Genomic DNA, 17211 nt, shown 5'->3' with positions numbered 1-17211 from the left:
GCACCTTGTCTCTCAGAGAAATTTGCACCTGGCTACAGTCCGTTTGCCCTTTTTTGTTTCTGAGGTAGAGGAAATATGGACAAGGGGGCTGTATTGAGCAGGTAGGGGTAAGCTGTTGTAGCTGCAATCACACTCAGACCCTCTCCATTAAGAAGTGTTAATGGTTTCTGTGGTTGGAGAAGGAAACTTGCGCTCAAGCAAGGCTATTTCCCTCTTGGTGTAAAACCTCTGCCAGTGAAAATGTGACAGTATATTTTGCTTCATCTGGCCAGGTGATGTGGCTGCTGACTACAGCATAGGAGGTAGCAGATGGAGAGGGCACACCAAAACTTTACGGTTTTGCATATGTAAGGCTGTAATGCTCCATCTGGGACTTAGTCTGCCTTTGTGCCTCATCAAACATGGCCTCAGGCTACAGCAAGCATCCCAGCTTTTCTGCTTCACAGAGAGGCTGCCCCAAACTTCTAAATACCTTGACAAGACTTTTTAAACTACCTTCTGCTTGGATGTATTTAATTCCCACGGACATTGTATAATATTTTTACTTGCATGTTTTCAAGCTGTACTAAGGAAAATGTTGATGTTTCAGCTCAGGCAGATTAAAGATGCAGTCATATTAAGGAACTCAAGAGTTTAGTGAGAAAGAAACAAAAAAATCAAACTTATTGATAAGAAAACTAGCTTTAAAAAACCTTAGGTACACATGATTCTAGGAAAAGGAGCTATTAAATAGTTAAACATTACAAGATTAAGTGTAAATCCCTTTCTCTGAAGAATGTTAAGTGATAGGTAGTGAAAAATACAAATGTGCCTCCAATGTTTGTCAGCTTTGTTGGGTTGTTTTCAGCTTTGCCTTGCTGGCATGACTGATAGGTTTGCAGATTCTACTTGCACTGCTTGCAGATACTGCTGAGGTGGATCTCCTCTCTGGAGATATTCAAACCTGCCCGGGTGCATTCCTGGTATAGGTGATCCTGCTCTGGCAGGGAGGTTGGACTGGATGAGCTTTGGAGGTCCCTTCCAGCCCCTGACAGTCTGTGATTCTGTGTCTGCTGCTCCAGTGCCAGCAGATGGCTGTTGTCCAGTGCCGAATGCTGTGTTCATTAAACCAGCACTTACCTACAGCTGTCTCAGGGAACCATTCTTCTGCAGCAAGAAATGTGGAACAAGAAGTATTTCCTCTCCATTAATTTGGTTCTCTGCGTTGTTTACTTATTGACAAAATTTAGTGTAAAAGGTAACCAAAAATAACCCTTATCCAGTGTAGCACAAGAGACGCTGCACGAGTTTGTGCTGAGATTTATTTAATTAGAAGCAGATTATTCAGACTTTGCAGTGCTGAAAATGACATTGTATCTCCTGGAATTCTGGAACAATACTAAGTCACTGAAATCCCAAGCTGCACTCCAAATACTGAATTTGCTGCCTCATCAGTCACAGGAAGGGAAGAACATTGCAGACCACACAGCAGCACTTCTCAGCAAGTGAATCTGATGAAGGCTTCTCCAGCACATGCAGTGGTAGGGGGGTTGATGTGGGAAAGGAGCTAACGCAGGCACCCTCTTTGCAGAGAGTGCTTGAGGGACAGCACTGTCCCTAATCCTCTCAGGCAGCCTTGTGTTGAAGTTCTCTAATTGCACATCTGACTTCCATCCTACAGCGTCTGCAGTACTCAAGGTGGAAAAAAGGGAACCCTGCACACGTTGCCAGTGCTGCAGCTTGTCCAGAAGCACTGCAGGTGCTTGAGTCTGGCTGAGCCACAACTAACTCTCTCCTTTTGCACAATGGAGGCATTCAGTGGAACAATTGCATCTAAGGAACATGTCAGGGAAAATGGGAGTGAGAGAACTCTTCTTGAATCACATGATGATGATGGTGCCTCCAGCTGTTGACATCTTGGAAACTTTATCTGGCATTCTCCCAGGATAGTTCTGCTCCAAGTGACACGATTCAAAGTCAGATACAGAGGTAAGAAGTTTAACACATTAATATATGTAATGAAGAGTGGTAACTTCTCTTTTTAATATAAACTAGCAGGTGAACATTTCTAGTGCAAGATACTTAAGTAACACGTAAGCCAAGTTAGAGCTTTAAGGCAGCTTTGTCAGCTTTCCAATGAGACCAGGTAGCTTTTATAGATAGAGAAAACTTAAAACCAGCCAAACAAAAAAGCCCCAAACAAGACCAAACAAACATAGAATAGGATCAGATGAAGAAAGGGAAGTAAAGGTGACCTCTTTTCCAGGTGTGTCAGGAGCAAGATCTTTCATTTAGGGTTGCTCTTACCCAACAATCTTTACTGCCTTCTGGGTTGTAACAAACTGACTCTACATGATCTCTCCATCTCTGGAGGGATAACTATTCTTCTCTGCTCAGCAGTCTCCAAGCTTAGATGTTCCTACTTCCTAACTAGCTAAAAATGCATTTGATGCTTGTTTATTTGGCTTGAAAACTACATACAAGTCTTTCCTCTTGTCTGGTTTGGAGTTCATCTAATTCTGAGTCTCTCTGAGCTCTCCTGCACACAGCAACACATACAACACAGACTATTTATCAGTGCTGCTCTGCTTTCCATATTTCTGTTCAGTGTTTGACAGGTTTGCTGAGCTCCTCAAGGGAAGCTAATTTCACCTGCTCTGAGGATTGTCATCCACTGGTTGGGTTTAATATACTACCAAGGAAATTCATGCCCTGTGCCCAGTAGTCAGAGGGCACCATGGTTACTACTGCCTTTATTTGCAGTACAGATTAGATTACTTTATCCTCAGAGCTCTGTTTTCCCTCCTGCCACTTAACCGTTTCTTAGCTTTTCAGTTTGCTAGTGTTTTGACTACTATTGCTAATCATCTGCAGTCTATCCCTTGCTTCTTTGTCAAAGGCAAAATATCTGCTGCTCATGGTTAAGATGAGTGCTTCTTCAGGGTTTTTATCCTCCCTGTAATACAGCTCAGGTTTCCATGTTCTTCCAGGTGCATTTCCTTTTCTCTGACATTTGTCTTTGAGAGGTTCACTAGCTGGTTTATTGTGTGGAATTTGACAACTTTCTAGCCTCTTGCCATGACTCCAATAATAATTTATTTATTGATATTTTAAGATGAAACACTGACGGAGACAAATAGGGTCAGTACCCGCAGTACTGGGGTGATGACACCCGTACGCACTCAGATGCTTTCACATTTAGTTTGAAGAAAGAACCTTTGTTGCTCCCCACCTCTTGCATCAATTCCCTCCTTCTTTATTTAGTTTGGTTCCCATATCTTTTCTATTGAACTTTTCAGGCACTTTGGTGTTCTCAAATCTATTTCAAATACTTCATGCGCAGTCTGATTCCCTTTCCTTGTCTCCTTTCACCGAGGGAAACACTTATGGCCCTGGCCTGTCTGATGCAACTCCACTACGCTGATAGGTTACATCAAGTGAGAGCATCCTGTGTGCTAGAAATTCCAGGAAAATCCCCACTAATTGATTACATCCAACAGCAGCCCACTGCTGGCCACACTGGTGACAAACCCTGAAGCAAACTAGTAAAGCCTGTAGAGCTACTCAGTTCTTCCTGCTCTTTGCAACGGTTGCATCATGTAAGTGCAGTTGTTCCCTGAAGGTCACTTGAACGATGCCAGTGGTAACAAATCCAGAAATAAGAACTTTGTGGGATCTGGGGGAAAATTTAAATAAACAGATAAGCAACCAACAGAATATGCTCTACTTAATTGATACCTATAAGTTTGTGATGCCATGCTTGGTAAATTCAGCCAGTTGCAAGTCTCCCCTTGGACACTACACTAATTCCTTCTTAAGTGTCCTTCAGACTCATGTGTACAAGTTCTCTGGGGATGCTGAGATTTCTTAAATACCTGGTGTTAAGTGCTTATGGCTGCAGATCCTCTCTGCTCTGCACCTCTGAGATTCCTGTACAATTCCCTGTGCCTGCATGTTCTGTTTTTTCAGGTCACCATCTCCTGTTATTACCTGGATACTTTCTTTTGTAAAACTGGTGCTGGGGAGTCAGCTGCACCTTGGATGTCTGTCTATTTTCTTCCCTTTCCCGAGATCTTCTCAAGAGCTTTTCTTTGCCCTGGAGGTTTCTGTGAAGCCTAACTGAACATGTAGGTTCCAATGTGCAGTTACTGTAGTTTGTGACATTGCATTGTAGCTCAAACCAGAAAGCAGCCCAAAGTGGGTCAGAAAACAAGTAAGAAATGAAGATAGTTACAAATGCAATCTGAAGTACATGCACAACCACTTCATGTAGCTTGCAGAAACTTACCAGCTGCCTGAGCAGGGCTTCCCGAAGGAATAGGTATACAATTGAGAAGTCAGAATCACAGAAATGGCAGTGGTGATTTTGGCTCTCTTCCCCATCAGGAGCACTCATTAAGTAAACACGAGTTTACTCTTTGTATTTCCATGCTTTTGCCTTTTCCTTGAGTGCTTATTGTTCCTTTGGGTTTTTGGGGTTGTCTGAGATTGCTTTCTCCTACATTTTATATTACAGCCTGGATGTTTGGAATGTAAATCGTACACTTGCCTTACCAGATGTCAGAATTACAGCTGCATGATAGAGGTTCCAGGGCAGAGGAGCTTATAAAACTGAGCTTATTGTGAATCATTGTTTTTATTTTTTCCCTTCAAATAACATAGTAAAAGCATAAAAAATAGCAGCTAGGATTCTGAACAGAACTGAGATGCCTGTTCTGTTAGTTTCACTAAGCATCACGTTCTCAGTGTCGGTCTTTGTCAGTCTGCCCGTTCACTCCAATAAAACTCTCGGTTCTAGAACTGATCCATTGAATAACCACAACATCAGGAAGGTCCTTGTTTTTCTGGAAATGATTGTTTCCTGCACATGACGTAGTGGAAAGAAGAATTGTATTGGTCCATTTCCACTCTAGAGAAGCGAATTCCTAACACCCATGTAGCCTGAAGAAGTTTAATTATTCAGAGTCATCCACAGAGAGAATAATAAGTAGCTACAAAAGCTAACTATTATATTAAAAAATATTTTGTGGAAGCAGTCATGTGGTTTAAAATGCAGAAAACTTAACTCTTTACTTTGATCTGAAGGCCAAGTGTGGAAGGTACCTTACTGCTAGAGAGCTTAGCCGAACAGCAGGTGCAGTGGCAGCCAAGCATCATCAGTGGCACCGACTTCAGTGTTCAGTGCCGTGTCAGTCTGTACCAAGAGTATGAAAGGGAACGTGCGCCATGGAGGGGAGATGCAATTCCCAGGTACCTTAAGGAAGATGTTACTGGCTTGCTTTAGCTTTTAGATAAGACACTGAAATGAGCAGAGGTCCACCTGTGTCATCATATGAGCTGGGGATGAGTTTTGGAGAACTTCTTGCTGCGTGTATTCACTACAGCATTCCTTCCACCCTGCTCTCCAGCGTCTGGTGCCAGCTCTTGTCAGCAGGGGAGTACTGAGGTGTATGACTTGCTAGATGTTGTCACAAGGATTATCTTCCTGGTCATGGAATATTTGGAAGTAGGCATTTTGCTGCAAGATCTCTGAACTTTTCAACGTGCAGTCAAACTGATTTTTTTTTCTGAACTCAGAAAATGTTAATTGCTAATTATAACATCTATCTTGCTTTTAAATATATCATAACGACTCTGTTTATCTGAAAGCAAGACACCTGGTCCCACTGAAGGTTCAGCTGAATATTTGGCAGGTAACTTGTATCAGTGATCTTCTCCTAAAAGCCATTCTGTCACTCTCAGCAGTGTTGTGCTAGACTGATGGTGCTGCTTTCTCTCTTTCTCTTTTTAGTTTCATTAACTCTGGCAGTAGGAAAATTTGTTCATAAAGGAAAATGAGAAGAGAAGACCTTGATGAGGTTCATTATCTCTGAAAGTGATAATTATCTTGTGAACAGAGGACAAGATGTTGGTGCAGCAATTTTTGATAGGTGGAGCCTCAAGCATAAAATTATATATCCAGTAACAAATGTCCATGGTGATAGCTTGGAACAAAGCAGAGAGTGAATAGCAGCATTTCTGTAAAGAGAAATTGTGGTGAAAGAGGCCCCGTGGAGGCATAATGGATCCAAAAAAGAACACATAGAACAGGGTGGAAAGATCTGTTGGTTGCTGTTGGTAGTGTCACTGGAAATGAGAACAAAGCTCGCGTGCGTCAAGACAAGCTAGCTATTGAAACAAACAGTGAAAAACTATCAATGAGATTAGCTGTGATAAGCTCAGAGCACTTTATGGTCCCTGAAAATAGTGCTGACTTCAGCCTCGGGAACAGGAGAGCACCATAAAAAATCGTTTCCTTTAGGTACACTGCTTACAATAGAAGGAATGAAAATGCTCTGTGCTGCTCTCAGGACTGTGGTGCCAAAATGCTGTGTTTGATAGGAGAGTTATCCTAGCTACTCCTACTCCATACAGGGGACCCACAAGGATGTGGTGTCCTTTCCCTCTCTGGAAACTTTTGGCTGCGTAAATGTTTTGCTGAGGCTTTTAGAGAGTTTTTTACAGGGTACTTTTTCCAGATGTGCCCTCGGATTTTAGAGAGGTGATATCCAAATTCTGTGTGCATTTAGGAGCACCCAGTGGCAAATGGAGGTGGAGACACTGGAAATGGCCAAGCAGAAGCCTCAGTGTTTAAAGGTGTATCTTAAAAAAGTGTTACAAATCTGCAGCCAGCTGCCGTGCAAAGAACGCAAGAAAAAGGCGAAGAGAGGGCTCAAACGCTAAACCTCTCCCGTGTTTGCTTTGGTCCTGGGTGCAGTTATGCGAAAGTCCCTTGCTTGGTTGGTGAACCTTTTAATCCCCAGGTCTGCTCTTGCTGTGCCTTGCCGCGAGGCCGCTCCTTGCACTGGTACGCAGCACTGTTGCAAGAACGGCTGCCAGTCTCCACCGTGGCAAGTGCTCTCCTGATTGTGACCAGTGGCTGATGCTCTAAACCTCACCAGCTGCGCTTCACAGCACAGCCCAGCCAGAAAGCAGGCTTGTCCGAGGCTAGGTGGGTTACATGAGCAGACTGAAAACACTTCAGCTAGTAAGTCACTGGCTTTCCCTAGGTAGGAAGTGTATTTCTGATGCCCATCTTTTGTAAGGGGCTAGTGCCTCCTGTAAAATACTGACTTGGTTCCTTTTTGTTGCCTTACTAATTTACATAACAATGTTTAGCTGGGCTCTTCCTAATCCACTGAAACAGACTGGTCAGTGACACTGTAAACTGTGCAGCCTGGGTGTCAGTACTGGGCAAGTAGCAGAAGAGCTGGTAAGGTACTTGGTTAACAGAAAATCAGAGGCAGCTAATACAGCTAATGATAATGGAATGGATTTGGGGAAGAAATACACTGTCAGGCTGCTCTGATATTCTTTCTCTCCCCCTGAGATTATAAATCAGTTGATAAAAAGTAATTGTCAGTAAGGCATTTGTCTTATTTCTGCAAGACATTTTGATTAAGAGAGCAGAGTGACACAAATGTAATATGGTGTGCAGTGACTGGAGTGAAGCTGGCTAGCCAGCAGTCAAAACATGATGGTAGTTGTCACCAAGGGGCTTGATTCCACCTGGGTCTCACAAAGATTAGTTCTTGGTTTCATTCTGTTTAGCATTTTAAGTAATGAAAAAAACCTCTCGAATCAGTACTTAGAAAGCTGGCATATGATACAAAGATGGAGAGGATGCTGAAAACTGGGTGCGATAGGTCCCAGAGTGTAAGCGAACAACCTCTGCTTCAGGATAGCCAAATGAAACATTACATACATGTTAAAAATTTATGGAGCTCAAAATGAAAGACTGTCTGTGGAGATGTGGTCTGTGCAGGCCAAGAAGTTAAGTTAGATTGTTACAGAAGCCTTTGTGTAAGAACAGAGGTGTGCAGGCTAAGACATCTGAATAACAGAACAGCTGGGATAGCTCTTTACTGTCCCACTGTGAAGGAGGGCGAATCAGGCTCTCCTCTGGTCTCAAACCAGAACTGGAGTGGGCACACTCAACAGTGAGGAGTCCAGTTCCACATTCAATTTCTGCTTCATCCCAGCTTTGTATCTTCCCTTCTCTCCTTTTCTCTGCCAGTCTCATCTCCTGTTGTTTCTCCTTCCATTTATCTAACCTTAGCAGCTGTGGGAGTTAAAAACTGTTTGCTACCACTACTGCTTCCATTCTTCCTTCATTCTTCTGTTTGGCTTCTTATTCCCAGCCAAATGTCTCTGTTGACCTGTTTCATGTCTTTGGAGAGGGATCATCAGCTATTCTGTGACTGAACAGCATCTAGCTAAATCCGTAGTTGCTCTTTTGGCACCACAGGTAGAGCTATGAAGCACTTTCTAACCACGAAAGCATTGAAAGAAATTATACTACCTTGCACTCCTTTTTATTCCTGAATGTATTCAATTGCGTTTGGATTTTCACAGAAATCCTTTTTGGTTTTCTTCTCTAACTCCTCCATGTACATTTTGTTTGTCTGTAGCACTGTCATGAAGCTTACAGTCTCTGAAATGACAGACTGAAATGGGAGCTGTTACTGGCTTGGATCAGGTGGCCTCAGATGATGAATGTTCCTAGAGCTGCCACTGCCTGCTTTGCATGTTCCAGAGGGTGCTTCATTTAGGCCAACTGTAGCTGTGCTTTTGGTGCCTCTGGCGCCAGTTTTCAATTTCTACCCACATCTTGGCATCTTGAAGGCTTGTCAGCCACCAGCAAGTGTGACTGGTTCCTGGGTGTGCAGATTCTTTACAGGGTGCTTTCTCAGTGTAAACTTGCCCACAGGTGATTACTGCTACTAAAGTAAATCCTTATCCCCTAATCCAGTAAGCAGAAATTGTTCTGTTGTAGCTATCATAACCAGTGACTCCACATGCTTTGAAGTTAACATTCAAGTCCCTCTGTGACACCCACCCTTTCCTGCAAGGGAGCTGCACCATTGATTAGGAGACTGGCCAACGGTAGAGCCTCTCCTCCATGTCTTAATTCATTCTTCACAATAAATTGCCTCTCGCCATGTCCCGGGGGACAAACCTGTCCTGAGGACTTACCACACAAAGAAATTGAAGATGCTACATGTAGCCCTTGCAGGATGATCTTCTCGGATAACTTGATTTCTGTGACAGTCCCCACGGTTGTCAGATTATAAAGAGGGCAAACATACCTCTTTCACCTCCTCTGCCCTCCAGACAATCCCTGCGAGATGCTAGGCTCTTTGGTATTTCTTTTACTGAGCATACTCCTCATGTGTGAAGCAATTTGCAGGCAGACAGATTCTTGCTGTGATCTGCAGGCTGTTATGTGCAGGGGTGAGCACGTTCCACTGCCTAGCCAGCAGACAACGTCTGGTGCTTGTACAGAGCTCATCCTGTCTGCTGCCTTCATCTCCTTTGCTCAGGTGATGGTCTCCTCTGTCTCTCTCCCTGCTCGCGTTTTTTTCTGCTAATCCAAAGTCTCTTTACCTTTGGGACTGAAGGGTTCATCTTCTTCTTTCCTGCCTGACCTATGTGTTTGCTTAGTTATCAAAGGGATTTGTTCTGAAGTGTGAACGTGAAGTCAAAGCACAGGGCCTGGTTAAGGTAGCTTTAAGAAGCAGTGTAGAAATAATCCAATTGCTGAATGGATAGTTTGCCTGCAGAGAGATTGAGGGCTTCACGTGGGAATGCTCTCGCAGACATCAGATACTTGCCAGTGACTGGAAAATACCAAATCCAAAGTACCAAAAAAATCCAATCTCAAAAAAACCAACCAAAAACTCCAAACAAGCAAACACAAAAATAACCCAGTATAGAGAGGAGTAGAAACTTTCAGAGGCTGTAATAAAGTAAGCAAGAGAGAGGGCAAGCAAAGAGATACTTTTACTGTCAATGATTTTCAAACTCTTCAGTGTGCAAAGATTTGGTGAATTTAGCTACTCCTGTACAGGCTAAACCAACAGGACCAAACAGATGAGGAATAAGTCACAAGCGATGGAGGACAGGAAGGTCTGATCCTGTGCTGCCTTGCATCTCACCTTGCATTTCTCCCCCCTGAGAAAAGCACACCAAGGTAGGTACAAAGCTGTTCTGACATGTAAGGCAGTTCATGTGCTGTGTGGAACCTTTGCTCTCTGCTGAGACTGAGCAAGACACAGAGCAGGAAAGGGGGTGGGAGATTAGGCTTGAAGACCTGGTGAAATGCCCACCTCATTCAGTGTGCAGTCCACAAATGCTCATCAGAATCCTTGCTCTGTAGAGCTTCCTTTTTGTTGTTTCTCCAGTCATGAAAATAGCTGCTGCAAAAATCCTTTGGAAATGCTGTCTGAAATAGGTGATGTGGTGTTGAGGCCAAGAGTTTCCTCGTGTCCTCAGTTCTGTGTCAACTGTTGATCCTAAGAGACGAGAGATCTTACCAGTCCTAAGGAGGGCCTTGCCTCACTGGCAGTGTATGAAACAATGCAGGTGTCAAACAGATTACAACAGCGATTAAAAATAGCAAAATCACTTTTCTGGACAATTAACTGTCTCTTTTTCTACCACTTCCAGCTTATCCTCACCAAATTAAAAGATATATTAATGAGCTAGGAAAAAGCCCCAACAGTCCAGTGTGCTGGAGTTGTGCCAGAGGTCACAAGTGCAGGAGAACGTGAGCTAACCCCAAGCACATGCTGACACAGCTCTTCCTGCATGCAGCATTGGATGCCTTTGGTGTCACCAGGCAAGGTGAGCATCCTGAAAATGCTGCAGCGGTCCCTGCCATCACTCTTGTCACCTTTCTACAAGCCTTGCCACATCTATTCAGGTAAAAGCTTTGTCCAGTTACATTACCTATTCTCATCCTCTGAAACACGTTATTCTGTTTGATCAGTCCCTCTAAATTCCAACATTAGCCACCCAGGCTTATCCTCTTACTTCTCTTAGTCCCTACTGGTTGACTTCTAGTAACTTCAGATCCCTTCCCTCTCTGCCCTTCTGGCTGAGCAGCTTGTCAGTTAGGGCAACTTCAGGTGCAGCTAGTTAGTAATAATTGTGATTTGTTGGGAGCACAAAAGGCTGGGACCTCAGCAGAATTAAATACATTCAGCTTTCCATAGCTCTGTGAAATTAAATGGCAGTATGCCAGTCTGTATCCCCTGAACTTCTGCACGTAAATATGGAAACAAACTACTTTTTTTATGTCTTTTTTTTTCCCTAAGGAAAGTGAACTCTTCCAGATACTACACTGAGGGTTTGCAGTTACACCAATGGGAGTACAAACAATTGAGTGTGTTCCTTTTGGTCGGCAGCAGAATGAAGACAAATTCTATCTATAATTCAGAACTACATGTCACATGAAATAAAATCATCATAAAACAAGTTACAGGATTTGTGAACCAGAAGCTCTGATTGTTCAAGAAATGAAATAATAAAGAACGTAATTCGTTAAGGACAGGAAATAGAAGTTCCCAAGCAGAAACAAGAAAATCCTGAAGTAATTTCCTCATTAGAGTTGATTAGAAAATTGAACACGAATTCAAGCATAATTATGGGTGAGCCAGCAGCAGCTATGAGACACGGCATCCGTAGCACCCTCGCAAGTCATGGAGGAACTTTGCTTAAGAACTCTGGCCAGGCGAATCCCACCTTCAGCATCCTCATTATAGTACTCAGTGTGCTTAATTAAAGGTAAGTTCCCAGCGGTCAACCTCTTAATTAAGAAAATGGCTTAAGCAAGCTACTGTTGTGCTTTTCTTTGTTCTGACTGCAGTCAGTAGTGCAGGACAAATTGGTGCTTCACAGAGCTGGAGTCACCTACTTTAGTTTGTTTACCAGAACTGTTCTTTTTACATGTAGTAAAATGGCAATATTTTCTTTTGCAAGAACATAGATTTCTGACTGAGCTCAGGAGGAAGATCGGGAGCCTAGGACCAAGGGACAGCACCTGCCTCTCTGCTCGGCTGTGAATCCTGCTGCTGCTCCACTGCTCGGGTAGCTGTGCTGTGTGGGTGCCTCTCTGGGGGCTTTGCTGTTCCATGGAGCTTTCCGTGAGTGTGCTTTCTGTCTTCATCCTTATTAGCAGCAGTAGTTGGATGCTAGAAATACGTTGTTGTTACTTTTTTTTGATCATCATCTTTTATTGTTATCATCATCTGTTCCCACAGGAACCAAAAGGTAGGTAGATCAGTTAAAGCCATGGCTCATTAACACTCTGAACTCTTTCTATCAAAGACATCTATAAAGTGTAGGGAAATTTGCATCTCTGCCAGTTTTTCACGTGTTACAACTACATTCCAAATGCGAAGCATGTTCTAGTAATGACAGCAAATAGAAGTTACAACAACATCATTGACCTCCCAGGCTTTAAAATGACTTCATCATTGCTGATGTGCTGAATTTAAGCTTTCTGTAGAATATTCAAATGACAGTGCTGGCGACTCTCCATCTGTCTCCTCACTCGAGCTGTTTTCATGTTTGAGACTTTTATTAAACCAGTTCTACATCTCCAGGCTTATAATTACACTCCTATACTCACTTTCTGTTTTTAAAATAACAGAGCAGTATCTGCTTTCAGGAAAAAAGCTCATAGTAAGCTTCAGTGCTTCTCAGCATCAGCCCATACAATATTTTTCTCCTCGTGCTGCAACATGGTAATGGTGTGTCTGAGACTTTCCATGATCTTGTGCCAAGATACCATTCAGTCAGAATCTTAAGGATAATTTGATTTAGTTATCTGCGTCCATTTTTCAGCACAATAAGTGAAGGGAAGAAGCATGTAACATTTCTGACAGACCTTTAAGCCTAGTTAATGTAAATTTTCAAGCAAAGACAAATGTATTCAAGCAGAGGATATCTTCTGAGCCTGCTACTTCCAACCCTACCACAGTCTGTTTCCCATGAAGAAGGTCACGTTCACAACGGTAACAAGTTGGTCTGCAGTGCCTGTTCTTGTGCACGTCTGAAAGGGCTTCCTTCTTAGCAGTGTGCCGAGATACCGGCTTAAATTTTAAGCACCACCTACATCTTTCTGGGGGTGTTTGAGATTCGGAGTAGTCTATGGTATCTTCTTTTGTAAATCCTTTGAAAGTGGACATAACACAGAGCCTACCAAGACAGCAGAAACATAAACAGACGGGTGAGGGCATGGAAACATTCATGCGCCCTGCTGGGCATTCAGAATAGCCCCCTTGCTGCTCCCGTCTTGCTCCTTGGAGTGACCCCTTTCAAAAGCAGTTGGGCTATTCTCCTGTCACTCTGGCTAGCAATTTTCCAATTTGTAATATGAATGTGTTCAGAACCACTTCATACCAAACTTCCTCTGTCAACACTTTTCCTTCAGCTAGAGAGGATTCCTCCCCCTCCGCTCTTTTCTTTGGTTTATTTATAGACAGTTATCCTCTGTGGCCTGACTAACCCAAACTCTGCTGCTCCCTGTTAAAAGATGTCTGCCATTTGTTCCTGACCCCAGGAGCAGATATTTCTAAATACTGACTCTCTATGAAGCCCCCCACCAGGGGAACTCACCTACAAAAAGCTGGGGAGGGACTTTTTAGGCTGTCAGGGAGTGCCAGGACTGGGGGGAATGGAGCAAAGCTGGAGGTGGGGAGAGTGAGGCTGGAGGTGAGGAGGAAGTTGTTGAGCAGGAGAGTGGTGAGAGGCTGGCAGGGGTTGCCCAGGGAGGTGGTTGAGGCCCCATGGCTGGAGGTGTTTAAGGCCAGGCTGGATGAGGCTCTGGCCAGCCTGATCTAAGGTAGGGTGTCCCTGCCCGTGGCAGGGGGGTTGGGACTGGCTGCTCCTTGTGGTTCCTTCCAACCCTTACTGATTCTGTGATTCTGTAATTCTGTGATTTCAGCACTATCCAAGCTGTGGCTCCCATCCACAGCCTGTGACAGCTAGCAGAGCACTGCAATTTCCAGAATAGGTGGTATCTCAGAAATAAAGTGTTACTGTGATGACAGTGCACAACTGTTGGCTTTATTTAACAGCCAGGGACAGCTTTCATGAATCTTTATTGCTGCAATCAGAAATTACGCTCCTGTTTTCAAAATTGTCATCCTCCCTCCCTCCCCCTCTATTACATATTTGATTCTGGCTTGGAAATGCTTCCAGATTCTAGCCAGCAGAACACGGTTTACGATTCATGACTTCACGAAGAATGACTTTGACTTTAACCTTCTCAGTGTAATCCTTTTAAGTGTTGGTGGCTTACAATACAGCCATCTTGGTTCTGATGGCAGCTGTTTCTCGGATTTACAGCTCAGTTTTGCTGAGCACACAGAGCCCTGGGTGCAGGTCTCAGCCAACAGGTGCTCAGCAGCGTTGCCATAAGGAGTAGCATTGTGATCGTAGTGTCACTGACTGCGTCATCAGCTCTGCAAAGCTGCTCTTTGGTGCTCCAGTGCTGCTTCCGGCTTATTTCCTTCTGGCATTACCTCCATTAGATGGTCTGTACAACCTGATTGTTTGTCCTTTGTGGAGCATTCACTTTTGCCACCTGTTGAATAAAAGCTGCTGGGAGATGTGCCTTGCATGGAGTGTTTATAGAGACAGTTCCATCCTCAATATGAGCCAGAAACTGAGCACAGCTCCCAGTCTGTTACAGACTGAGGGGAGCTTTCACTGGATTTTACTGAATTTCAGGCAAAAAAATTAATGAGCTTTCATGCTCAACCTCCATCCTGTAAACTACTTTCTAGAGATTACTGTGACCTTGAATGTTATGAATCTTGTGAGACGTTCTTAAATATTGTAAATAATTCCCACCATTCCCTGCAAACTTTCAAAACAAAGATGTAACAAATTTATATGAGAGGGATAGGGAAAAAAGGCGCAGTGGAGTAACTCCCATCTGCTGCAGTGATCTCGAGTGAGGAAGTGCCACGTCCACAGAAAAGGGAAGAGAGGTGAATATAGCAGAAGCTAGACAGGCAATCACCATTAGGTTGGTTTTAAACAATCACCAGCCAAGACTGAAAATGTGGCAATGGACTACATCGACTGTCCTGGTCACATCTTTGCATTTCGTTTCCCCTGCTTCGCTCAGTGTGGCAATGAGGACCATGCTTCTGTGTGCGAAACAAAGAACTCCTTTGTTCTGAAAATAGGCCAACTGCAGCATTTTTGTGTCACTGAGATACAGCTTCATTAACGTAGGTGTTGTCGTGGCATACAAATGCTCATCCTCAAAACGGGGAGGCGTTCCGACTCTGCTCGCTGGTTTGATGCCCAAGTGAAGCTCTTGGGAAGTTTCAGTCTAGGTCCTTGTCCGGGTTTTAGTACCAAACCAGTTTGAATAGTAATTTTCACACTTAAAAACTAAACACAGAACTTTCACTGAGTTTGTTTCTGTGTCCCTTGTCTTGAAAGACTTTTAGTGCTGAAGTGCCTCTGAGACTGCCATGATTCACTGTGAATACCAGGAGAAACCCTTTATCTAGGGAAGCCAGGGCAAGCATATAATGACTTTCTAGAAGAATGGTTCCATCAAATTAATAGCTGGCTGAGGCTCAAATGTCTGTGGCTTGAGTACAAGCTTTTTGTGAGCCTTAAGAAGAAATGTCTCTTCTTCAAAAAAGATTGCTAAGATTCAGGCCCTCATCCTGTCCAAACCTGTAAAACCTGACCCAGTGCAGTGCTGCTTGTCCCTCAGCTGTGTTCAGCTTCTGGTAATACTTCTAATAGCTGCTATCTGTAATCATAGATACTTAGGTGATAGCTGGGTTTGAAACCCACAGATGCACTAGAGTAGCCCAAAGGAATTTGAGGCCACGAGTTTCATTGATGTCCGTCGGACTGCATTGGAGTCCATCCCATACCTGGAGCGCAGACAGCATGCTACAAGGGCAGGATCTGCGTAAAGCTTGTACCAAAAAGGGCGTGAAGCATAACCAGATGTTTGTTGATTTAACCACTGAGCTTTCTCAGAGCTGCTCATCTGTATTCTCCCATTGGGGAATCTTCTGCTGCAAATGTCTGCAGTGCTTTGATGTTCCAGACCCATCATTTCTGTTTAAAGCTCCATGTACAGCTGATCCCCAGGAGCACAACCCTTTCCTCTTTGCACATCAGGGAGAGCCATGGGTGCCTCACGTGTCAGTGTCTGTGGAAGCAGCAGAACCTGCACTGTCTGCTCTGCACCACCTCACAGATCTTGGATAAAATGCATCATGTCTAGTGCACAAGAAGGGTAAAGCTGGAGTTGTGTGGCATTTCTTCTCCATTTTCAGGCTGAAAGGGCTATCGAAAAGAAGTAGGAACTTTAAAAGTTCTATGCTTATGCATCAGAAAGATTTCTTCAGAGTTACGGCTTCAGTGACTGGTGAAACTAAATAGAATTAGTCCTTGCTGAGCCTTTTTTATACTTTTAAGACCTGAGGCAGTGGAAAGATTTCTGTTAAGGAGACAAGGTGGACCTTAATGAAATTATACACACTAATAGTTTTGAAAGAAAGCAAGCCTAAATGTAGTGGAAGAGGCGAAAGAATCCATGGCCAGTTTTTAATGTCATAGAAGCAGTTGGTTTCTCTGACTTGAAAGAGCTGGCATGTTCTGTGCTCAGTAATGCTAATCCTGGCACTTGCTCCTGGCCATGTAGCTCATATAATTTTGAAAGGTACAAAGACATGAAAAACTTCTTACATGAAACAGACCTCATGGATGCTAAGATGACAGGGGGAGAAATGAGGAGTGTGGGCTTTGAAGAAAGCAAGGCAGTTTTCAAAGCAGCTAACTTTTTACTCTTTCTAGAATTCCTCTGTCAAAGACACTTAGCTCAGCTGTCACTTCTGCCTTGCTGAAGCCATATGTTTGGTAACTTAAATGGGAAGATCCATCTGTGTTACTGGTGCTAAATAGCAGTGGCTAACGGCATGCTCTGCATGCAGATCACCCTGCTATACGCAGCCTCAAAAAATGGCAGACCAAGGAACAGCAACCAGAACTGGCAGCCCTGAGGCATGGACGTTTTCATGTCTCTGATCCAGGAGCTGAGAGGAATCACATCTCTTCTTTTCTTGCCTGCATAATTTGTTCTAAGCCGTTACAAAAAACAAAACTTGAATGTGATTTCTTTAATAATTTTGAAATCAGAGCAAGTCTGTTCCAGTGTTTGCAGTGGCTCTAGAAGAGCACGCAGCTGGGTTGCAAGATATTACTCCATTCCATCATACACAATAAGCTTTTATCTATTGGGCCAATTTAGTGTTGAATGCCAGTAAGTAATAAAGTTTCAGCAGCGCCCAGTGCCTCCTGTCACCATCCCAGTCACACTTGCTAAGCTCTTTCAGCTGATGCAGTTCTTTATCTGCTAAGGTG

The 17211-nt window shown here is 43.6% G+C and overlaps 2 long non-coding RNA genes across 2 annotated transcripts in view; both read left to right on the top strand.

Annotated features, from left to right (window-relative positions):
• The first annotated feature begins 1664 nt into the window (after positions 1-1664).
• LOC135178398 (uncharacterized) lies at positions 1665-10674 on the top strand. The gene is made up of 3 exons (XR_010303498.1): positions 1665-1968; positions 9869-9991; positions 10468-10674. It is a non-coding gene; the product is annotated as an uncharacterized LOC135178398 (long non-coding RNA).
• A 449-nt stretch (positions 10675-11123) lies between these two features.
• LOC135178397 (uncharacterized) overlaps positions 11124-17211 on the top strand; it is a 29632-nt gene continuing 23544 nt past the window's right edge. Inside the window, exons 1-2 of the long non-coding RNA XR_010303497.1 lie at positions 11124-11586; positions 11782-11945. This is a non-coding gene — a long non-coding RNA (uncharacterized LOC135178397). The remainder of the gene's footprint in view (positions 11587-11781; positions 11946-17211) is intronic.

This window comes from Pogoniulus pusillus, chromosome 9 (assembly GCF_015220805.1).
Source record: "Pogoniulus pusillus isolate bPogPus1 chromosome 9, bPogPus1.pri, whole genome shotgun sequence".
In the NCBI taxonomy this organism is placed as follows: Eukaryota; Metazoa; Chordata; class Aves; order Piciformes; family Lybiidae; genus Pogoniulus; species Pogoniulus pusillus.
This window is presented reverse-complemented; position numbering and strand designations above follow the sequence as displayed.